The 22,663-nt window shown below is 36.9% G+C and overlaps 2 long non-coding RNA genes across 2 annotated transcripts; both read left to right on the top strand.

The window, feature by feature from the left end:
• Window positions 1-13,283: 13,283 nt before the first annotated feature.
• Window positions 13,284-19,164, top strand: LOC146597211 (uncharacterized). Its single transcript, XR_014895525.1, has 6 exons — window positions 13,284-13,301; window positions 13,551-13,648; window positions 15,541-15,640; window positions 15,803-15,933; window positions 16,130-16,207; window positions 19,032-19,164. It is a non-coding gene; the product is annotated as an uncharacterized LOC146597211 (long non-coding RNA).
• Window positions 19,165-19,610: 446 nt separating this feature from the next.
• On the top strand, window positions 19,611-20,765 carry LOC146597212 (uncharacterized). The gene is made up of 2 exons (XR_014895526.1): window positions 19,611-20,094; window positions 20,407-20,765. It is a non-coding gene; the product is annotated as an uncharacterized LOC146597212 (long non-coding RNA).
• Window positions 20,766-22,663: the final 1,898 nt, after the last annotated feature.

Consider the following 22,663-nt stretch of genomic DNA (forward strand, 5'->3'; position numbering starts at 1 on the left):
TGTTGGAATTAAAGCTCTTTGTGGTTAATTTTTTGTTCCATGAACTATAGGTTTCACAGTATATTAGTTACTAAAGCACTCTGAAACTAAAGCTCTACTCTGACGACACATACTTTGCAGGTATTGCAAAGAGCTACGATTTGTCCCAAAGACTAGGCAGGTAATGGAAAAAATGCTTCTAAAACACCAGCAATTATCTCAGCAGAACCAGCACTGCAGCTGTGCCTCTGTGGCACTGGCATTACTAGGCAAAAATTTTAGAGCAGTCTTGAAGTAACTGGAATTTGTGAAAACAGAGAAAAGACATAAAGGACAGGAGCTAAGGTAGTTTCAGCACAGCTCAACTGGATGCAGACATCCTAATCCTGTATTCCAGTGAGCTAATGAAACAGCTCCTAAACATCACTTCTTGCAACATGTCCTTCCTTGAAATGGTTGCCTATAACAGTCTCCTTAAATAAATGTATCTTTTTCTCATGTTCCCTTCAGTGGACATGGACATCAGTTCTGCTAACTTTCCCTCTAAAAACACAGTAATTGTGAATTAATTTGTAGTTGTGGTTAGCATTAAGTAATAATGAACTAACTTGGCTCAATTTCCTAAGCCAAAAGCATACAGTAGATCTACAGCAATAAACATTTATGGGAAGTAACACATTACCATTTAAAATGAAAACTATTCCTTCATTAGCTCCAAGTAGCTTGCAAAATCTTTTACTGTGACTAAAATAGTGAATACCACTCATCCAGAGATTGTGCTGTAATACTTATTTACAGCATTAGTATTTTAAGTAATTAGTATTTGTGTAGTAAAGCAGTAGGGATCAGATAGATCACTTGGAGCTGCTACCCCTTTGAAAGATAGCATGTGCCTGACTCTTTCAGGAATTAAATACTGAATCAAGAATACAAACGTAAGGAGTAAAAGAGAGCTGAATACTGAATTCATACCCACAGGCAAAAACAGAACATGCTATAGTCTTCCTCTGTCCTAGGCAGAAAATACCTCTGCTGGCATCCTGATGTCTTTTGACCAGAATAAAGTGGCTTCCTTCTGGGATTTCGGAAAAAGGGACAAGAGATGATCTTAGGAGAGAGCTACTCAGAGTATGTTTAATGTTCTTCTGAGTTTACTTCTCTGTTTACTTTCTGAGGAAAGTAAATCACTGTTAATTTTATTACTATGAGTACCTCCCTCTTTCAGCGAAGGGCCTGAAAGATGGGCTAGTGAAGAAGCAACTTGAATATGTCTCCACAACTCAAAGGCTGAAGAGAATAGCAAGTTTAAGATCAATTATGTGTCTTTTTTTTCTGGAAGGGCAAATCCTTAACTCTCTAAAGGTAAGATGCAAAGAGGATTATGATGGCAATACCCTTCCTCAGGCAGTTCTTTTATTTATTAATTTATTTTTTTCTCTGACAAGAGAGGTCTTCCATAACAAGTAACTGTTATTTATTATGAACTAGACTTTGTCAGTGACCACAGGACTATACAGACACAAAATAGAATCTATCTGCCCCAAAATGCTCACAGTCATTGGTCTATCATTTTGTTTTCTTTACTGGGCAAAAGAAAGAAAATGGCTCTTAAATTAGATGTTGAATCCCTTCCAGGATTGTAATACAAGATACTGAATCAATCATTCTTCATACACTTACCTCCTACTCTACAAGCTTCAACTACCATAAACATTGGTTGCTGTCAGCTGAGCTGAGTGAATAATTCGCAGTTTCATATTTGAAATTTTTTTCCTCCTCTTCTTTTCGTTATTTGTCCATGAGCAGATTGATTTTCTTGATTTTTTTGAAGACATTTAGTGTAATTATTCTGCAAGTAAGTCTCTCTGTAAATCATTTGTGAACAATTTGTTGTGAGACATTTGTTCCAATTCTGTTAGTTCTGCATGAATTTGCATCACGTGGTATCTGTTTTAGTTGCATGAATCAAAAAATCTGATTTTCATTGAAGTATTCTTTCAGAGAACAATTCCACTTTTAAATTCCTTTCTAGAAAACTCTCAGAGAGTACACATTATTGGAAATTATTTAAGACTTAGGAATGTATATTCACTAAAACATTCAGAGTTTACATGTATCTAATTTTTCATACTAACTAGTTTTTCCAACTAGTTAGTTGAATGTTATTGAACTAAGAGAACGTTATTCATACACTTCACAACTTGAATATATTCATAGCCAGAGCTTTTGTCTCATCCCAATTCACTACACTTTCTGGCTCATAAAATATCCCTTGTGGGAGATGAGGCTTTCAAGGCACATAAAATGGTTTTGTTCCAAATTATGAATGAAATTATGCACAATTTCACCATTTAAAATTATTTAATTCTCGTAAATAATTCCTAGATTCTCTTGGTCATTGCTGTATCTTAATAAAAATAAGACTATCAAAATACTAGCTTAAGAGTTTGATCCAGACTCTGTTGAAGTCAATGGAAAGCTTCCCATTCTAAACTATCTGCCATGGAATAGACTGAGGAAAATGCCTTTCTTTTTAGATTCTGACACATCATCATTTCAGAGAAAAGTTTAAAAGAGTGATTGGAATATTCAGAGGGATTTGGGTACTTTACCACATATCCTCCTAAAAAGACAGTACTAGAATGAATATGCTGTATTAAAATATAGTTAAAAGTTAACTCAAATATTAAGTGCAATCATAAACTAGAGTGAGAATTTCAAATCCAGAACTTTCAGCTTGCCTTAAATGTTTGCATAAAAGGTACTTATAAAAGACAAGCTCTAGCCTTTTTGGTATGCAAAGAAAATACTTTGTTGATATTTTAGTCAATGTAAACAATTGCTGCCTCTGTAATACAGGCACTTTATGATTTTAAGTAGGAGAAATGTGAATTAAAAAGTCATGAAATCTATGGATGATAATTTATGTTATCATGACTAGAACATGTACATGAGTCTTTTCCTGAAGGTCCACCTCATGAAAATATAAACATTTTGAAAAATAAAAAAAATCACATTGAAGTACTGAAGAATGTAAGTCATAAACTAATTAACATTTTTTCATATATGAATTTGTCAAAAGGCAGTTCCATTTCCAAAACAATTTCTTCTGAATTTATTTTTTAAATTAGCCAATGTAGAAAAAAAACAGTGCTTTTTACTAATATTCCTGAACTGTATCATCTAACATGGACTGAAATGTTAAGTCTTAGTGCTCATAAATAGCACTTGGGATTTATAGCCTATTTAATTTGCTACATGAGTAAGTTGTTGATGCTAAACATCAATATTCCCTGAACCTAAATTTCAAGCAACAAATTTAGGTATGTCTGTCAACGTGAGCACCTAATCTTCTGGAAAAAACATGAAGTGGTGCACAAGAAGTATATATAGCCAGAAATTCAGAAGTCTACGTATCAGTTTCACTTCAAAAGTCAAGTCATATTTCTCTTCTCCAGCAATGATGTGCAGAAAATTGAACAACCAGATGGAAAATGGCTCGCAACCTATAAAGGGTCTGTGGTAAGCAGTCTAGTAAGAGTTAACAGACACTACTTTGCCATCACAAATGCCACGCATTCATAGTTGGGTTGTGAATTTCATTATTTGACAACACTAGTTCCTGCTGCTGGGACAGCAGACAACACAATTCACGGCAACTTCAGCATGGAGCCACATCCATTTTCATACCCTCAGCACATCCAAGTCATGTGAATGGCTGATAGGACCTGCGAGTGTGCAGCTATAGTGCCGCAAGTACAATCACAACGAGACACTCCAACAAGATAATTATGTTGTGTTAATTTGCATCTCATTTTCTGTGATGTAACAGTATATAGCCAACACAGTAAGTGGAAATTAATACAACACAATTCATGACTTGTCATGTCACATTGCTGGCCTTTTGAGCAAGAATTTTTTTAACACTTTACTCATAAATCAAGTCCCTCAAGACAGGAAAATTATTGTCAAGCTGAACAAAAATAACTTACACTTAGAACTACCTACTTTTTCTACCACCCTGAGTTAATCAAGCAGCTCTCAGATTATTTTTGTGTATGCTAAAGTTAAAATTTACATCTTCAACAACAGCAAATAAATCAATTTTTCTATTAAGTTACTTAAACATCCAGAGCAATATTGCATCCCCTCTCTAAAAAGCTCTGCATTTTCTCATCAGAAGGGGTAACATGATATGAATAATTTTAAAGGTTGTGCTGCCATTTTAGAAAAATGACACAGAAACACTTGTACTAAAGGATATATATATATATATATATATATATATATATATACATACACACACATACATATAATACTCCTCTTTCTCCTAGTATTGGATCTCAAACATAATAGAATCTTGTAATTTAGTTTTACTTATAGTTTATGCTTAATCATATAAAATGTGACTAACTTAAATATGCAGAATATTTCCTTGCACTTCTCACCATTAGACGAATTTTTTCACAGTGCCTAAGTTATGCAAAACCACATTTGGTACTCCAACACTAATAAATTCTAGTTGTGATGTGGTAGCATACAGTTTTTTAGAATTAATTATTTTCATGCATTTCTTTTAATATATAGTTATTATCAATAGTCAAAAAGTCAAGTAAAAGTCAAAGGACATAAGCAAATAATAATAGAGTGAAGTGAATATATCATGATTATAAAAGGAAAGGGTTTTTTTTCTATTATTTCCTTTCTTATACAAGAGAGGAAAAAAATTACTGTACTAGAAAAGGTACTAACCTGTCCTATTTTTTTGAATCTGTATGTTCAAATTCATTTATATCACTGAAAGGGCAACAGTCCAAAATAAAAATAACTTGAGCTCAAAGAGCGATGTTGCCACCTTGAATAGCCAGAAACCACAGAGATTGCTTAAATCACAGCACTGTGTGCAGATTCATGTGCAGTTTCATACCTGTGGCTCGCTTCCACCTACAACAGAATGAAACACTTTGTTAAACTCCATTGCACTGTGCCCTGCTTCACTGGACCAAGTGATGTGAAATAACACAAAATGAAGTACACTGTACACCATGTACTCTTACTCTACAAAGCAGGTATAATCTCTGTAATTATACCACAACCGCACAGCAAATACCATGTAAATACATAGCAATTGCATGTTCCTACAGCTTACTTGTTAATTATGCATTGTTACTAACAAGTTCAGAGATAAATTATTATAGCACTTGCGGCATTTAGCTACTTGCAAAGCTTCTAAGTTGTAAAATAATGGCATTCATACAGTTAAATGGTTGCTTTTGTTGATAGGAAATCCAGATAAATTTTAAAAAACACTTACATTCATAAATGGCTTTCCAAATTCAATGTAGTAATCCTCCTAAGTAAATGCTATATTGAAAGTCACTGATATTTGTGTGGAATAGAAGGAATACTCTTCTTCTGACCCAATATTTAATCTTGCACAGGCTAAAAATTAAAGGAAAATCTCATTCCATTGATGTCACTAGCAAAACTTCTATTGATTTCAGTGAAGGCAGGGTTCTACTTGTAAATGGATTCTTGAAATAGCTTATATTTTGTCAGAAATGTATCAATTTATAAGTCCACCTAATAGTACACGCTCTCTCTTCTACAAGCTGCACTGCAGTATTTTAGACAACATCTTATAAGTTTTAAATGGTATTTTAATAGTATTCAAAAAAAAAAAAAAGCCCTTCCATAAATACTCCTCTTCTCCAAAGTGAAGCTTCCATTTAAGTTATGATTCTGCAATGGTTTGATCAGCTGTTGATATCAACTTTTGCAACCAGTATTTGACCACCTTGATTTTTAAAAAAATTCATTATTTTCACATAGGTTTTCAGTCTGAAAGGTCGTGATGTTTCTCTCTGAGTCCTTTTTTTTCTGGTATAGTTGTTGCACCATTTCTCCTAAAAAAATACTATAATTTATTGCAAGGAAGTGCAAATTTTAGGATATATATCTATATATCTATCTATATATATATATATTTCAGATTTAGTACCAGTAGAAACAAAAAGCTAGATATTATTATCTATTACTTATAAAATCTAGTTATGGCTTAAATCCCACAGTAATTGGCACTGCATAAATGTAGACTAAAATGGCAGTCCTAGTCTGAAGAGCTTACGATCTCAGGCAAAGCAACAGATGAGAGCAGACAAGTCAGAGAACGTGGGAAAAAATGAGACAGTATTGGTCACGCTGGCAGGTAGTACCAGCCACTGCCAGATTATTTTTGTATGCAAGACAGTAAAATGAGGATTTTCTGACAGCATTTTGAAGACGGTTATGAGATAGCTTTGTGGATGAAGTAACCTCTCAACCATAGAGGAAATATTGGAATTATTACCAACTGGAAGCAATAATCAGTAATCTCATAGTGAATGGGACAGTGTGAGGAGATTTTTCAAAAGGGTATCGAAAGCAAAGACCTGTAACTTGTTTGAAATGACAAAGAAGCAGAAGTCAAAAGAAGGTTGAGCAGAATAATAAGGATGAAAAGTGATGAATTAGATGATAACATTATTTTAGAGTAGCATTCTAAATGGATTAGGGCTTGAGAGTACAGCGTTTGTCAAGACAAGAGGAAAAGGAATGTTCCATGTGTGCAGGGTAAGATAATGAAAGCCTAGATCAAAGCTTTAACTTTTAGTTGGGATAGAAAAGGAAATATCTTAAATGACATTTCAGTTATGAAGAGCTAACTGGCAAGTTTAGATATGGTCTGTATGGGATGACCCACAGAGTAACTTGAAAATGAAATAGTGTATGAGAATGAGAGATCAGCAATGTGAACAATACTTTTCATAGAAACTGAGAAATAAATCAATGGGACAAGGTTGGAGGAGACTAAAAATTTTGTTTTATGATACTGACTTTGAATGAACAGCTAGACCTTCATAAAGAAATGCCAGAGACATGGCCAGAGGTTTTAGTTTGGATAGAAGGCAAGTCTGTCTAGGAACAACAGTCAAATTCAAGTTTGGGATGGATGTTGAAGTGTATTCGAGGTTGCTTAACGATGAAGTGTAGAGGAAGAAAGAACAGAGCTTACAGAGAGGTAGAGAAAGAATAAGCATGTTAGTCCAATCTGTTTTGAAAAGACAAAAAGAAAACAGAGGGTCTTACAAACAGAAATAAGATTGTATTTCAGGAGGATAGTTGGTAATGCTCAAGGTATATTTTAAGGTTAAAGACAAGAATTGGCTTATATACGCCATATGGAAAATAGAAAGGGATTAGATCATTGCAGCAATGAGTAATATTGCAGTGTTTGTTTATCCAGTGTGTTCTTTTATTCTGACTGTAATATAGACAGTAATTCCTGAGACAAAGTATGTTCCTATTAAAGATCCTCAAGTCTTCAGTGGGAAAATAACTTCATGTGCAGAATGACTGTTGCTTTTAAAGGAATTTTTTTCAATGTAATTTAACTTCAAATAAAAGGGAGCCACACACTTCCAGTACTATAAAACTGGCAGTACAACTAAGGCACATTAGCCCAGCTGCTGAAGCTGATAGCTTGTCTAAAGATGATATCTTAGTTCAGATATAATTATGGTTTTCATTCACCCATTTTTGCTCTTTATTTCCACTCTGGAGCCTGAAGAAATGTTGTTCAATTTTCCTAGATAATAAACATCTTTCCAATATAAACTAAATGCATTCCTAGGGTCTGATCTTGCTCTTCCTGAAATCTGCAGCAAGATTCCTGCTGTCTTCAGTGATACCAGGTCCCGGTTCTATCAGCCCAGAGGTAAGCTTGAAATTATTTTAATGTACAATATACGGCATCAAGGAGACTCTCATTAAAGACTATTTTAGAAGAACATGGTTCCATTGTAAAGCTAATTATTTTGAGAGCTACCCATTCAAAAAATAAATCCAATCAATGAAAGAACAAATTAAAAATTGAGACTCTCATAAAAAAACAGCAGAATATTGCATTCAGGAGGACAACCACCGATTAAAAGAAATGTCAACAACTGAAGTGGCAGCAACTTCAAAGGGGAAATCTTTTCCTCATTTTCATATGTATTCTTCATGAGCAACATCAAGAAGTATAACATGCTAATAGCTAATAACACTCAGAATAAGATTCACTAATTTACTAACTGAACAATTTAATGCATATCAAAGGAATGATTTTCTAATTCTTTTTTTAGATCTAACACTAAGCTGGGTACAATCAAGTAGATGAAACTGCACAGATCACAAGCCATTGTTGAAACAGTCATTTTAGAACAGCGTTTTGTATTTTCTGCTGGATGCCTCTTTAGGGTTTAAGGAAGCAAGTATATTTTTCCTTGCTATAATTCAGATTTCACCACCAAAATATAATCAGCAAGATATCTGTACGGAAATGTGACATTTTGCCAAAAACAAAGTGCTTTGTGGAGATGGATCTGTCCTGATGCTAATCTTTTGGTGAAAATTTTGGGGAGTGAAGAGAGAGAGAGACAGAGAGAGAGGAAGTCTATTCACGTACCTCAGGTAAGCCTGTAACGCAGTGGTTGGGACATGCATCTGAGGTTTAGAAGATTAGGCTGTGATCTGAGGGAGGGATGGGAATGTAAATTTCTAGCGTGCCTCAGAATGCCTTTGGCTGTTCTGGAATGGAGGGCTCTCCTGCCTCTCAGGAAAGGTGAGATGTCTGTTGTATTCCAACGGAGAATGAAAAATAAATGTTAATTTTAAATTGCAAAAGAACTATTGTATACTCTGAAAGGCTAGACAGTGCATAACTCACTGGGTACTGAAAATGTAGACAGCCTACACTTTAAGAGCTGTTTCTTGTTTATTGTGATTTTTGGATGTGTATTTAAAGAATCATACAGGATGAAACAATGTTTTACCTTTGTTGCTATTGCACATTATGCAGCCTACTAATATTCGCTAAAACTGTCTCAAGAATAGTCTACCTGTTAACCTATGAAACAGAAAACTAGGTCTTCCTTCAATTTTTCTGTCACAGTTAGAAAGTTCACTCAGGCCCCAGGCTGGAAGATAGTAATCAATGTCTTAACATCTGTTTTGTGGATGGTAAGAAGATGAGTACCCCAAGGTCAATACTAGGTTTGGTATTGTTCAGTATCTTCATCAGCAACCCGGATGATGATGCAGAATGCAGCCACAACAGATCTGAAGACCATACTAAATTACAGGTGCATCACTGACATGCCAGATGGTAACTTGCTTGCAGACATCTTCAGAAACTTAGGATCTGGCCAACAGAAATCTCACAAACTTAAACAAGAAGCGCAGATTTCCACATCTTGGGTAGAAGAACCTCATGTTCCAGGAAAGGCTGAGAATTGACTGGGTGAGTAAACTTGAAAAGAAAATACTGGAAAGAACATGGAGCTCACAGTGGATGTCAGGTCAAATGAGAGCTCACTGCAAACGGGGCAAACTGCATAACGGCCTACATTAGGAGAAGCGTGGCCAGCAGACTGAGGGAACTTATTAGCCCTGTCTTTTTACTGCCATTGAGGCTGTATTTGGAATACTGTGTCCAGTCTGGGGACCTACAGCTCAAAATGGTACTGAGAATTGGGAAAGGAAGGTAGCAGAGGGCTACCAAGATGGCCAGGGACAGAGCATATGTCTTATCAGGAAAGACGGAGAGCTGGGGCTTCTTCACTCTGGTGAAGAGGAGGCTAAGGGGTGCTCTAATAGCAGACTACAACTGCTTGAAGGCCAGATACAAACAAAATGGAGCCAAACCTTTTTTTGGCAGTGACAGATGGCTTAACAAGGGGCAATGGCCAAAATTGTAGCTTGGGAAGGTCACACTGGACATTAGGAAGAACTGCTTCAGTAGGAGGACAGTGCAGTCAGTACTGGATAGAGGTCACTCAGAGAGGGGGAACCTTAAGGATATTCAGTATTTGGTTAGGTAAAATCACTGACTTGATACAGTGTTGGTGACAGTCCAGCTTCCAGTGGAGGATTGAGACTAGATCTAGGAGTCAGTCCTTTCCAACCAACATTTCTGATATGACTCAGATTCTAGCCAGTGACATTATCAAAATCTCACCTAAATGACGCTAAACACAACTAAATTAAAGGTTCACTCATTAGTAGCTAGGAAGGAAGAACAGATCCCCTCAGCTGGTCAGTTTTCTCATGGTGAGCTCTTAAACAACAGGGCATGCACATTCATACCGCTTTTCTCTCCTGCTAGTCCAACAACAAACATAATGTTTCTGTGATGCCCCTTGAACAGGAGAAAGGACAGAATGTTGGAACCAATGGTTTTGTGGCAGATGGAGTGACATTTGCAATTGCAAAAAACCACTCATATGCTGCCAAAATATTAACAAGGGGCTTCCTCAGAAATACTCTACTGCAATCATTGATACATGTAAATTCCCCACTTAAATATTACTTCCTCCATGGGAAGAGGTATAATTTCAGCACACTTTCCCAGGATAAAGGCCTCTCTGCACCTTTTTTTGCTCCTGCAAAAGCCTTCAATTCACAAATTTCCAACATTGTGACACCTTATGGATGTTACTGCTGATAACTCCAACGAAAGACGACAGTGAGTGATACTGGATTGGGGTAGGCTGTCCAACAATCTCTGACTCGGCTTTGGTTAATCAGGTGACAGACGTGGCTGCAATGTCACATTGTGAAATCTTACATGGAATAGCTTTTCTTTAGTTTTTGAGCAGAATATTATCTCCCTTTGTGAGGGTAAAGTTCCTCATATTGCAAGAAAAACAAGAAGAAATTCCTGCCTTTCTTTATAGCACCCACTATTTTGCATAGCTTTATAATGCCTTTTATTAATTGCCTTTTAAAAGTAAACTCTCCTATTCCTTTCAAATTCAGCATCTATGCAACATCAAAGCATTTCTGTGAAATTCTTCATTCCGTTTACATGCCAGCTTGCCCGTGATAGAGCCAGACATGTTATGGTAGTACTGCAAGCAGTAAAGATGTCTAGCTTTTTCGTAACTGCTGTAGTTCTCATTGCCCTAAGTGGCAACTGTTTTGGAAACTGATTCTCAAAGATCAAAAACTTTTCTGAGATGACTGCTTTTTGTGAAGAGTATATAGACAACCAATATGCTTTTTCCTTAAAGGGAAAAGATAGCCAGTGAAGGTCTATGTACTAAGAAAGAACTTTAGTTTTATTTTTAACTTCAAACTTTTCTACATGTTGTGAAGAATGCTGAGTAATTCTGTTTTCATTTAGGATGAGTTTATAATAGAGAGAAATAATCTGACTTCTTTTAGATCAGTTTATAAACTCTTTGCTAAGAAGACAGGCTATTACAGTGTAGGGCTCTAATTTATATTAAAAAATTGCTAGTTGGGCCCAGTTTTCCACCAAATGTATTTTCAGTATTTTTTTCTTAAACTGAGAGTTATCCGGTACAGGAGACACAATGCTCCTGAGAAATCTCCCTCTGTCAGCTGTGGAATTAAGAAGGCATGAAGGTGGTCGGCATCACTGTGCTAGCCTCATCATTGCTCTGAAATGGAGACATATCACCTATCTGTATTTTCATTCTCCAGCTTGAGACATACCTTTAGAAAGTCGGTTTCTGATGACACATTTGGGCAAATGATGCCTTATCTACATGTTTTTTTCATGTATCATCCTGATCTGGTTACCTGAATGCCATAACCAGAAAGCTATGTTAATTGTACATGTTTTTTTTAAGTTAGCATAGTCCAACATGCATGCTTCAAAATGATCAGCCTTGTACTGTCTGCTCACCTGTTTGAGAAGCCAGCACTGTTCAGTCTCTTTCAGAGGAATCATACAACTTTTCTTATAACTGCAAGAATCTTCAAACAGGATAATCCTAGCCTCATAGACATTATATATTTCTCTTGCCTAAAAATAAAAACCACTAAGTATATGAACTGGTGCTGTAAATACAAGCAGAAGTAAAAAGAGTTCTACTGTGGCTGGACTCCTCCTCCCACTAGATTTCAGCAGTCAGCAAAAACACTTATTCAGTATTAAATTACAGCAAAGAATTGTTGACTCTGGTGTAACTGAGAGCTATGATAAGTCAAATCAATGGAGTTTGCCTCAGCTTGCAGTACTTCAAATAAGGCCTCTAATTTTGTTTGGATGGTAAAAATGATCCAGTCGAAAGCATACAGAAAATATTTGTTAAAAAGAAAACACAGAAAGTCTATACAAGCTTCTCCCTAGTGAATATTACTGTGATGCTCACAGTTGAGCCCGTGTTACTTGTTTCTAATTCAGACTTCACTCTAAATAGTGTTATGTTCACAAACTTAGACCACTTACTGCAAAGTACTTTATATATTTCTCTTTAATTAAATTACTCCAAAGAATCCTATTATATATCCTGTTCCCATATAGAAAAATAGTCTCTCAAAGATGCTGGTTAAAATCCAGGTGCCCCTGAAGTCACTCATAAAGTTGCCATTTACTTCATTGGAGCCAGGATTTTACTCTCAAGTATTTTCTTGTATGTGAGTAATAAAAATTTATCCTGTTACCTACATATTAAGTTCTTAGGTGCCTTATTCCAATATACTTACATTTTAATGAATTCCACACTATTATTTACTACTTGTTACTTGTTTTGTAGAAAAAAACAAGTGTTGCTTCAGAGTTCAGTAATGTCTTGTTTCAAATATGTGTGTAACTGCTGCAATACGCAACAGATTGAAGTTTAGATAAGATTCCAGCCCGCGGACTGAAGCCAGGAAACGCTCTCAGCAACTGCAGTTTTACCACAGAATCCCCCCCCAGAACTGGTGGCCGAGTACGTCTCAGCTACTTCAGCACGAAGTCATTTTCTTAATTTGTATTTTTTTCCAAGGTTACTGTGACGTTACCATTTAGACAAATCTGGGGTCTTATTTACAGCTAAGTCGGTGACCCTGAGTCAGGCAGGCTAGTGACACCGAAGCTGTCCAACTGCAAACTAGGAGGAGACTCCACATGACATTCGTTTGAAGTCCTCAGATGAAAACTGCCATCTGAAATTAACTATGATTAATGCTGACAACACTGGTTCAATTTCAAATGTGCTTAACTGGTTTAAAAATAAACCTCGAGGCTCCCTTCTCCTTCAGGCCAGCCCCGAAGCTATTTAAGCGTGCCTCGCCCTATCCCGTGCCGCCCCCTCCGGTTTAGTTGTACGGCTCCTATAAATAGCAGCCAAGAAGTGAGCTCACCCAGTTGTGCAAGCACTCGCGTGTGTTTATGTGCTTGCCTCGCTTTAGGGAAGCACCGCGAGGCGACTCCCCCCCCCTCCTCCCGCGCCGCCCGGAGCGCCTCGCCGCCGCCGCCCCCCGCTTCCCGCCGCCGGGCGGCCGAGGTGAGCTGAGGTGGCGCGGCCSTGCCCCCTCCCCCACCGCGCGCCCGCGTTGCCTGGCAACGCCTCCCGCCGCCGCGCTCGGGCAACGGCTGCGAGACACCCACGGCCCGCGCCGCTGCCGGAGGGAGCTGGGCGAGGCGCCGCGCTCCGCCCTGGAGCAGCGGCACCTTCTCCTGGAAGCGGAACCGCTTTCACTACCGAGAGCTGTGTAATATTTACATTTTCCATTACTTTTTTTTTCTTTCCCAGGACTAGACTGTGAAGTTATGCTAATCAATGTTTTTCAGTCTTACGGCAGTCAAGACATTGAACGCAGGCCAGGGTGCATGTTTGTGCTACTTCCAAAGGTAAGGTTTTTCCATCGTCAAGTGACAAGTGTATCTGTTTTTTAAGTCTTCTCATCTGTTGTGAAAGAAATACCGTTTTTCAAAGGTGTAATTCCCTACATTTTAAGTGCTGTTTTGACTCCCATTAAAGGTGAGGAAATCACAGGGTAAATATCGAGTGATCCGTTTTTAAAGGAATAAATGAAGATGAAACCCTAATCTATGTAAGTAGATATYGATTCTGTCAGGCAAAACAACTAAGACACAAATATGCCAGACCTTTTTGAAAAGACCAAAATCCAACWGAAAAAAATCTTTAATTCAAAAAATCTGGGACTATATAAGTTTAAATATTACCTCTTACCAGGCCAGTATGTATCTGACATCTGTTCAGGTCTGCTCTTYTGTGCAAACTGTGGGATCTTTTAAAAGCATTCGAGCAGTTAAAGCAAGCTCTTCCTGAAAGAGAGAAGCTAGTAATTACCTGCTCTCCTGTTTACTCAAACACCATCAAAGTTGTAAAAGGAAAAAAAGCCCACCACTTAGTAACAAAATGTAAAAATCTTTCAAGACTTTAATTTCCACAGATAGGGTGGTTGCAAAGCTTTACAGGAAAAGGAGAGGTACACATGTAGCATTCCTAAAGTATTATCCAAGCAAGAGAGACAGATCGTTTATGTGGAAAGCAAAACGCCCAGGTCAAATGGCTGCAAAAACTGCATCTTTGAAGTTGCCTGCAAAATTTTGTCCTTGTGCAAATCTCAGTGTTTTTGGACCAGTCACCTTTTTTGCATAACTAAATGTCTCCTTTAAAGCTGTTTCAGGGGCTTGTTCATACAAACAGGTGTTCATGCAAGTACAGGCACAAAATCATTGGCTTCAAGTGTAAAGTACAAATATATTATCGCACTCTCATTTCAGTGTGCCTGCTAGCAGAGCTCCTAACTAGCAGAGCTAGCTCCTAGCTCTATTTCTATGTCTGCAATCTTACATAAAATTGAGAGTAGATTAGTCAAACCTAATACACTCTAGGGCTGTAAAGGGATTAATCTCACATAAACCTTAATAAAAAAATTCAGTGTTAGTATTTATTTACATTCATTTTATTTTTCAATGGGAAAACAAGCCTCCTTTTTCATCCTACATCAGTAAGTCCAATTACTTAGATTTTGCATTTAAAATCCACTGCACTATAGTTAACCTATATTCTTGAGCTCAAATGAAGAGCTGAAAGCATGTATTTTAAAAGGGTCTTAACTAGCTTTTCCATTTCATTACTAGATATCTATTACACGGGCAAGACATGTACTTTACTCTCACTGATATAGTGTTTTATGTATAAACATCTTGACCACCCCTGTGTTGTCCGTGGTTAGTAGATTTGGTGTGCTTTGGCTGAATTTCTGATGGGGAAAACTGTGACGTGCACTCTAAATATTTTTCCTGGAGAATGGATTCTTCAGCAGACTATGGGCATCTTGTACAAAATAAAAGTAAACATTCTAAAAGGAATTTAATGCTTCTGGCAAGTACTGACTTGCCAGCCTTTGAAAACGTAATCTCTACAATCAGTGGCACAGCACAGCAAAGGCAGGAGCCCAGCAAGCTTTCCCACTGTGCAACGTCAGGGTCCTCCAGCACAGGCATGGATGGAACGATTAGGTAATAAATAATGCCTGCTACAAATAGGCACGCAGCTGATTAGTATGTGTATTTCTGACAAACATCCTGATTAAGTTTTTCTCACAGATTCAGTATGATTAAGCTGATATTTAAGGTAAAACATCCTGAAGCTGGTACATCCTAAGAATTTTAGTTAATATTAATTATTAGTATATTTTATTAACATTTGTTTAATTTTAGCTAATGAAGATAATTAAATTTTAATCACTGCTCTTTTTATTTATTTCTAGGATGCTATAGAAACATCTGTTGTACCTGGGCAGCTGGATTACAGAGGATTACAGATAGGGCAGAGGTTTGGGCCTGGGAAGTCACTGAAGGCCATTAAGAGTATTAATAATGTTACTTAACATTTTTACAGTGCTTTGCATGCTTAGAGCACCGTACAGACTAAAAAGTAATTAGTGACCTGGATGTTTCTGAAATGATCAGCAGTATCATTTAAACTATCATTGAAATACAATTAGCAACCATTTGAACTGAATGTTGTAGTTCACAGAAGTCTACTTGGTGGCTTGTGGGTCACATCTGGACAACGGGAGGATTGTGCCTGCTTTTCTTCTTCTTGAACTGTACCAGCTCAAGGAGCATCTAGTCCCAGAAGTGGCTGCTATACCCACAAGGTAAAAATGGATAGCCATTATGTGACGGGAAAGTTGGCCACACAAAGTACCCCTTGTATCCAGCGCACTACATTGAAAAGTTGATGAAGCTTGAATTTTTTTAGAGCTCCTTTCAGTCCGTGTGCAGATTCAAGCAGGCGCTACTCCATCACTTTATATTTCATAATTCCAAACAACTCAATTTTTCTTTTTTCAGCTGAGTTGTGGAGAACAGCTTTGCAGCGGAAGCAGCTGCTGTGGCAGGATTCCTGGTGATGAAATTCTGGAGTACTTGGTAAGATAAGTAACTGAGATATCTACATCTCTTGGCAAAATGGATGATACACTGGTAGACCATGTTGGCATGTATTTGGGTAAGATGAAGAATTTAGTTACTTAGCAGACTCAAAGGGAAGGTCTGGCTTTGATGGTGTTCCTAGAACTGGAATCTGTATCCCAGATTTAGCTACCTAAATGTGTTATTTACATTCTTTAAATATTTGTATGAACTACATAAATGCCAGCAAAAATGACATGTTTTTTTTTTTACATGTTAGAGGTGTAAATAGCTACTCTTTTGAAATGGCCATAGTATATATTTTTAGCTTCTACATGCTTTTCCGATTATACCGCTTGCAAATGTGTTGTATTTGTTAGTAATATCTAGATAAACTGATATATCAGTGTCTGTTTGGAATACTGTTGATTCTCCTATGCAGATTATTCTCTATTGCAAAATATATTTTAAATACTGGCTTTTTGTATATCTCACACAACTATTCATTAATACCAACAGAACAGCATGCTACTGTTCCAGGTTTTCTAAGAACCAGTGCTGTTGCTTCCCACAAGCTCCTGTTGCCTGCTTCATAATGCCTTTATTATTTGTGCTTTTACTCTTGAAAAAATCAAATTTAGAAGTGAATATTTTTATGCTTTTGTTTTTTAAAAAATAATTAAGGAAGGCAAATGGACCTGATGTAATCTGTATACTCTGTGCCGAGGCTAAGTATCTACTGTGAAAGCAGTGCTTGTTCTCTGAAAGGAGGAATTCTTTCAGACAGCCACACTTGCCCCCTCCTCTGCTAGGCTGGTTTTCCCACAGACTCACAGGAGTGCCTGTGAGTCATTTTCTTGCCCTGAAAGTCTGCTGGAGCAATATTGTAATTTACTGGATGTTTGTACAGGACCTGACTCCTAACAGGTGTGCCTCCAAGTACAATCAAGAGTTTTGAGTTTTCCTGTTCTGCTGCACAGAAAGTTTGCACTACTAAAGTATGATAGCTTCTTAACCATCTTTTCTTTAGATTACAGCTTGGACTTCATATTGCTTCATCTTAACGTTGACTTTATAACAAGCTGTCAGAGAAGCTCTTTCCTCTTCCTCTGCCAGTCATATAGCAAGCAGCTGTTTTCAGATATGTCCCATCTACAAAGGGTTTGAATGTTAGCCTAGCATGTTTTACAAGTATTTGAATGGCCTAAAGAAATTACTTGGAAAGCAGTAGATGTCTTTGGAAGAGGAAAAGAGAAAGAATAGACTTGAAAAGAATATCAACAGGTAGCCAGGCCCAAGAAACAGAAATTGTTGTCCAGATCATACAGATAAATAAATACTTTCTAGATCTGCTAAATGCAAAAAATACGTACTGTCTCAGCAGAAACAAGAGACTACAGAATGTGATGTTGGGGCTTGTCATAGCTATAATCTATGCTACAATCACTGTAGATGAGTGGTTTGCGGTAATTTTGCATAGGTAATTGCTATGATACTGAAATAAGAGTATGTCTGTTGGATAATGGACAACAGGCCATAACAAAAGTGAAATGACTGTAATGGGAGAAAATATTATTAGGTGCTCATAGTGAAATTAAGATACCAAGTGAAATTCCAAAATAATATGAACCCATTGAACAGAATCTTTGTTCCACTACTGACATCTACCCCAATATTATCCTCTTGGATGAGCTTCCTCTTAATGTGAAGGTATCAGGAACAGCATGTAGAAAATATTCTGAATCATCAGGAACTTGGAAGGATTTAGCAATTTGTGGAAAGAGTGACAATTTAATTTACTGAACTTTATAAAGGGACAGAAATGTGAGAAATCTATGAAGAATCAACTACGAACCAACCAGTTTTCCTTCATATTAAAGGAGGAGGCATAAAATAAAATGGCTTACCACAAAACGGCTTTTGACTAAGAGTGGAAAAAGTAACAAGGAAGAATATATCTTGGATAAATCTATATTCTGTTATGGTAAATGAAACAATGAATGCTGATAGGAGAAAAATAAGATGACTTCTTCCTGTATAGTAATCATTTGTGCATATTTGCAAGAGGTATTTGCAAGAACAGACTTCCTGAGTGCCAGAATAGCACCAGCAACTGACATGGGCAAAGAAGAAGCAGGACTTACTGCCAATCTTCAGGAAATACTAAAGGTCTATTAGACGACTAGTAAGGGAGAACGGGGGAAAAAGATCGGTGGACTGCAGTTCACTTGTTTTCTTAACAGTCTTTGCTAACAGTTCCCAGTGTTAAACTAGTAGCTTAAGCCAAAAGAGATGGAGAACTTGAAAAAAAGCACAATTTCTACATGACCAATACAATAAGATTACTGAAAATCAAATTAAGATGCTGCACAATGATCAGAATCATCAAAGTTCATATTGGTCAATGAGAACGTGCAGAAGAATATTCTAATACCTAACAACAATCTCCTAAAATTCTGCATTGTAGTAAAACAAAGTGGATATGTAGCTAAACAGAAATGATTTGATAGCAGCAAAAAGATGCAAGTCATATTCACCAGATACTAGTGCAACCAGTCTCTCACAGTTTTAATTTTATGTTGAAGTAGAATTTTAAATTAAGTTGAAATGTTAGAGTGCAGGAATGCGTGACATGTAAGAGGAGGTCAGCAGAAATTAGAAACTTCAGCAAGATGCTTTGCAAAGAGAAAGTTCTATAAAAGACACATGCGAATTGGTATACAATTGTTTCTCGAAGAGTAAGATTCCTAACTATTACAAAAATATTCAACTCTTTTAGCAAAAATAAATCTATTTAAGCTGGCCAGTCACCTATGGGCTTCTGTGATCTTATGTCTTGCAGAAAGCTGAAAAGGGAAGAAGCTCCAAAAATAGACAGAAACTCATCTAAGAGCTAATGGTGATGAAGAGAGTGATAGGCATTTAAATTAGATGTCTCCCATATGCACATTTTTATGTCCTAAGAGGAAAATACTCCATGGTAAGGTATTATAGATACTTGAAAAACAGTGACTGAATGCAAGATGGTGTTTATAATTTTTTTTAAAAGGCTATAGGGATGTGCCTGAAAATAGGAATACTTTAATTGTAAATATTTTTGTTTGATAAAATTATATATGATTTAATTGCACCAACGTAAGATAAAAGAAAGATCTGTCTGGTAGCAAGTTCTACAATACAAAGTTAGAGCTAGACTACAGTGAGTGACATGTTTTCTCCAAAGGAAATTTTAAAACCAAAGTCACTTTTTTCCTCATTTTTTACTATTTTTGGAACTATTTTACCTAGATTAAATGGTAGGCATGTTTATAACTTTTTAAAAAAGAAAAGAAAATCACTTGAAATAATATACATACTGAGAATTGAGGTAAGTCAACCTGAAGAAATGTCCAAGTAAAATCTAGCTGTTTTTATATAAATCACACGAAGAGTCTGTAAGCTTTTGTAAACAAAATTTTTAATAAGTAGGTATGAAAGAAATATACCATGAGAGAAACAAAAGCCAGTTTTATTGCTACATGGTACTTACCACTACCACAGTCAAATGCTTCCGATTACAGGAAGGAGAAATAGAGCAGTTAACAGTCGTAAGCAGCAGCGGAATGTTAACATTAATGGGATGTTTATTTGCAAATGTCTGCATTTAAATTTAGTACAGCAATAATAATAGAAATACTTAACTTTGAACACTGAAGTAACAATATGTAAACGTGTCTTACCCACAGGACAGACTCATTCACATGAAACCATTCACAGGCCCTGGCAGTAAAAAGGAAGTCTGGGAGTTTTCTTCCTTGCCACTGCAAGAAGTAGAAGGTTCTGGGGCAACCAGGAGCAGCAGTTAAATGGCTCCACAGAGAGACACATCAGAGTGAGAGATGAGCAGAAATATTAAGGGAAATCAGGTAAAATAAGTGTTTCCCATGGGTAATTTCCCAGGAAAATATACCTATCAAGATTACCCTTTATACCCCGTGTTACAGTAGAAGTCCATATTTATCTCTTAGTAGGACTGTGTTTTGTTAACAAAGGAATTGAGACTAAAATGATAACATTCATCTCTGTGTTCTTGCCCTGACATGGTTATTCATTAGGAGTTCTTCCTAATGACTGTTCAGTTCCTTCCTTATAGAGAGCCACTCCTAATTCTCTTCTATTCAGGTTGGAAAATGAGTCATTGACTTTAATATTAATCTTTATTAACCCTTCCCTTACAGAACCAACATCTAGGAACAGCATGAAATATTTTCTGCCTTGATGCTGAAGAAGAAAGCTCTGTAATACCTTTTCCTCTCTTACTCCCTTTTCTTATATGCAGATAACCCATTGATTCTTGCAGGTTTTCTACTGTTGTTTACTTAAAAATGTGCTGTCTTCATGCCTTCGCTTAATTGCTCTTTAAATCTTTCTTAGCCTACCTGTTTACCAGTGTAACTTTGCTTGCTATAAATTATGCTTCTTTTCTATTGCCTTCTGTCTGGCAACTGAAGCAGTCACTGAAARATAGCAATTTAGGTAAAAGAAATTATTGAAACACAGTGTTTCACTTTCTATTTTATCTCCCTTTTCCCTTTTCTTTTGAAAARGGAGGGTGGTGTTTGTTTATGGACAGATGAGCCATGCGCCATTCAGTTATGCTATGCCCATCTAACTCCATGGGAAGCCGTAAGAATTTTAGCAGCTTGGTTTCCATTTTGAGGTGCTTTTGAGTAGTTCTCCTCCATACAACAAAAACCCAAAGTAAACTGGGAGATATTTTATTTATACATGATTTGTCATGCCTAAAAATACTGAACTTAAATATCCTGTGAGATAATTAATGATTCAAATGTTGACTTCTTACTGAATCAACTACTGTTCACTTAAGATGAATTTGAGAGTAGGCTCTYCTGAATACAAGGTGCGTGACAGACAGGATAAAGAAATGAAAAAGCCATACCTGAAATGAAGAGGGGAAATAACTTAGAAAAATACTAACTTGTAAGATTCTGAATAGCAGATCACAAGGGTACATTAACAATCTTTTGGCTGTCTTAATCAAACTTTGCAGTGTTTTTTAGTTAGAGCATTGATTATGTGCAGGAACTCCTGATCGTATGCTTTTTRTGCAACTCAGGTATGTTATTCTTGTTCTTTTGACCAAATTTGGTGGATCTTTGGATACATAGAATTATAAAGTCTTTCGTCCTTTATCCTATTTCCTTGTATTTGCAGTATTGGTCCGCTATCATGTTTTGTATGTCTTTTAAGTGTTCTATAATGCTTTATTATTTCAATGTTAACATGTGATTACTCTTACAGGAAAATCAAAAAAGTGTTAAGTGAAAGCTAGTTTGAAAAAGTTTCRTTTACTTAGGATGCGATGCTCTCAGATTATTTAAAAAAAATCTAGGAAGAAGTTTCTATTTTTCCTTTTATTTCTATAGCCTTTTCCAGTATTATTTCATCATCCTTATGTCGTATCAGACGTTCTTGGATACAAGTATCCACCAAGCAGCCTCAAGTTAGTGTTCACTGCCTCAGAACAAACCAACCTACTTGCTAAGAAATAGCTATTCCCAAGTGGGAATATTTACTTTATGTGCCAATCTAGCCTGACTGAAATCTCATTAACAATACATTTTCATCCTGATTAATAAAATATTAATGTGAATATACAGCACATGCAGCTTGGCATTTTCTTGACACCTGCATAGCAGAGAACTACTAAGATGCTATGTCACTCTTTCGAAGACAAACTGTTTGCAACTTCTCTCGCACAAAAACAGTCCAAATCTCAACCTTTTTTACAAAAAACATCACTTAGTTGAAACTGAAAAAAGAATCATTGGTACTCCAGAACAGTTTGTTTTTTTTTCTCTGGTGGCTCATGTTTACATTTATTTACTAGCCACAGCAAGAATATAACTAGCCTGTGACTGGCAGGCCTAAATGTGCAGATACTATTTACACTTTGAGACTGTATTAAAACTTACTATCAAAAGCATTTGGAAGTTTTACTGGCAGTAGTAATACATTGTAGTAGGTGATGTGAGGAGGATTTATTGTTTAAAATAACTGCTATTCCTGCAGTTTCTATCAAAAAAAGTTTTTAATGTGCTAAGTAAATTAAGAAAAACTGAAACTGACTGTATGCCAGTATTCATACTATCTGGCTTGGACATCACACGAGTGCCTTGGCACTACGTGATTTGAAGGGTGCCGGTGTCTTCCCAACTCCTACTGGCTATGCCAAAACCTCTCACCAGCAAACGCTGGGGAGCAGCGGGACAACGCTCGAGACACCTTTCAGAGAAAGTAAATACCCATCGTTTTAACGAACAGCGATGTTAAAAAATAAGCGTCAACAGAATTTAAAACAATCTACTGCCAGCAGATGTGGACGCTTTAGGAAGCGGGCTGGTACCACGGGGCCTGGGAGGGCTCCCCGGCGCGGCCGGCCGCGGCCACGGGCGCAGGGCGCGGCAGGGCCGG

This window comes from Rhea americana, unplaced genomic scaffold (genome assembly GCF_003343005.1).
Source record: "Rhea americana isolate MKP2758 unplaced genomic scaffold, rheAme1 scaffold_19, whole genome shotgun sequence".
NCBI classification, from domain to species: domain Eukaryota; kingdom Metazoa; phylum Chordata; class Aves; order Rheiformes; family Rheidae; genus Rhea; species Rhea americana.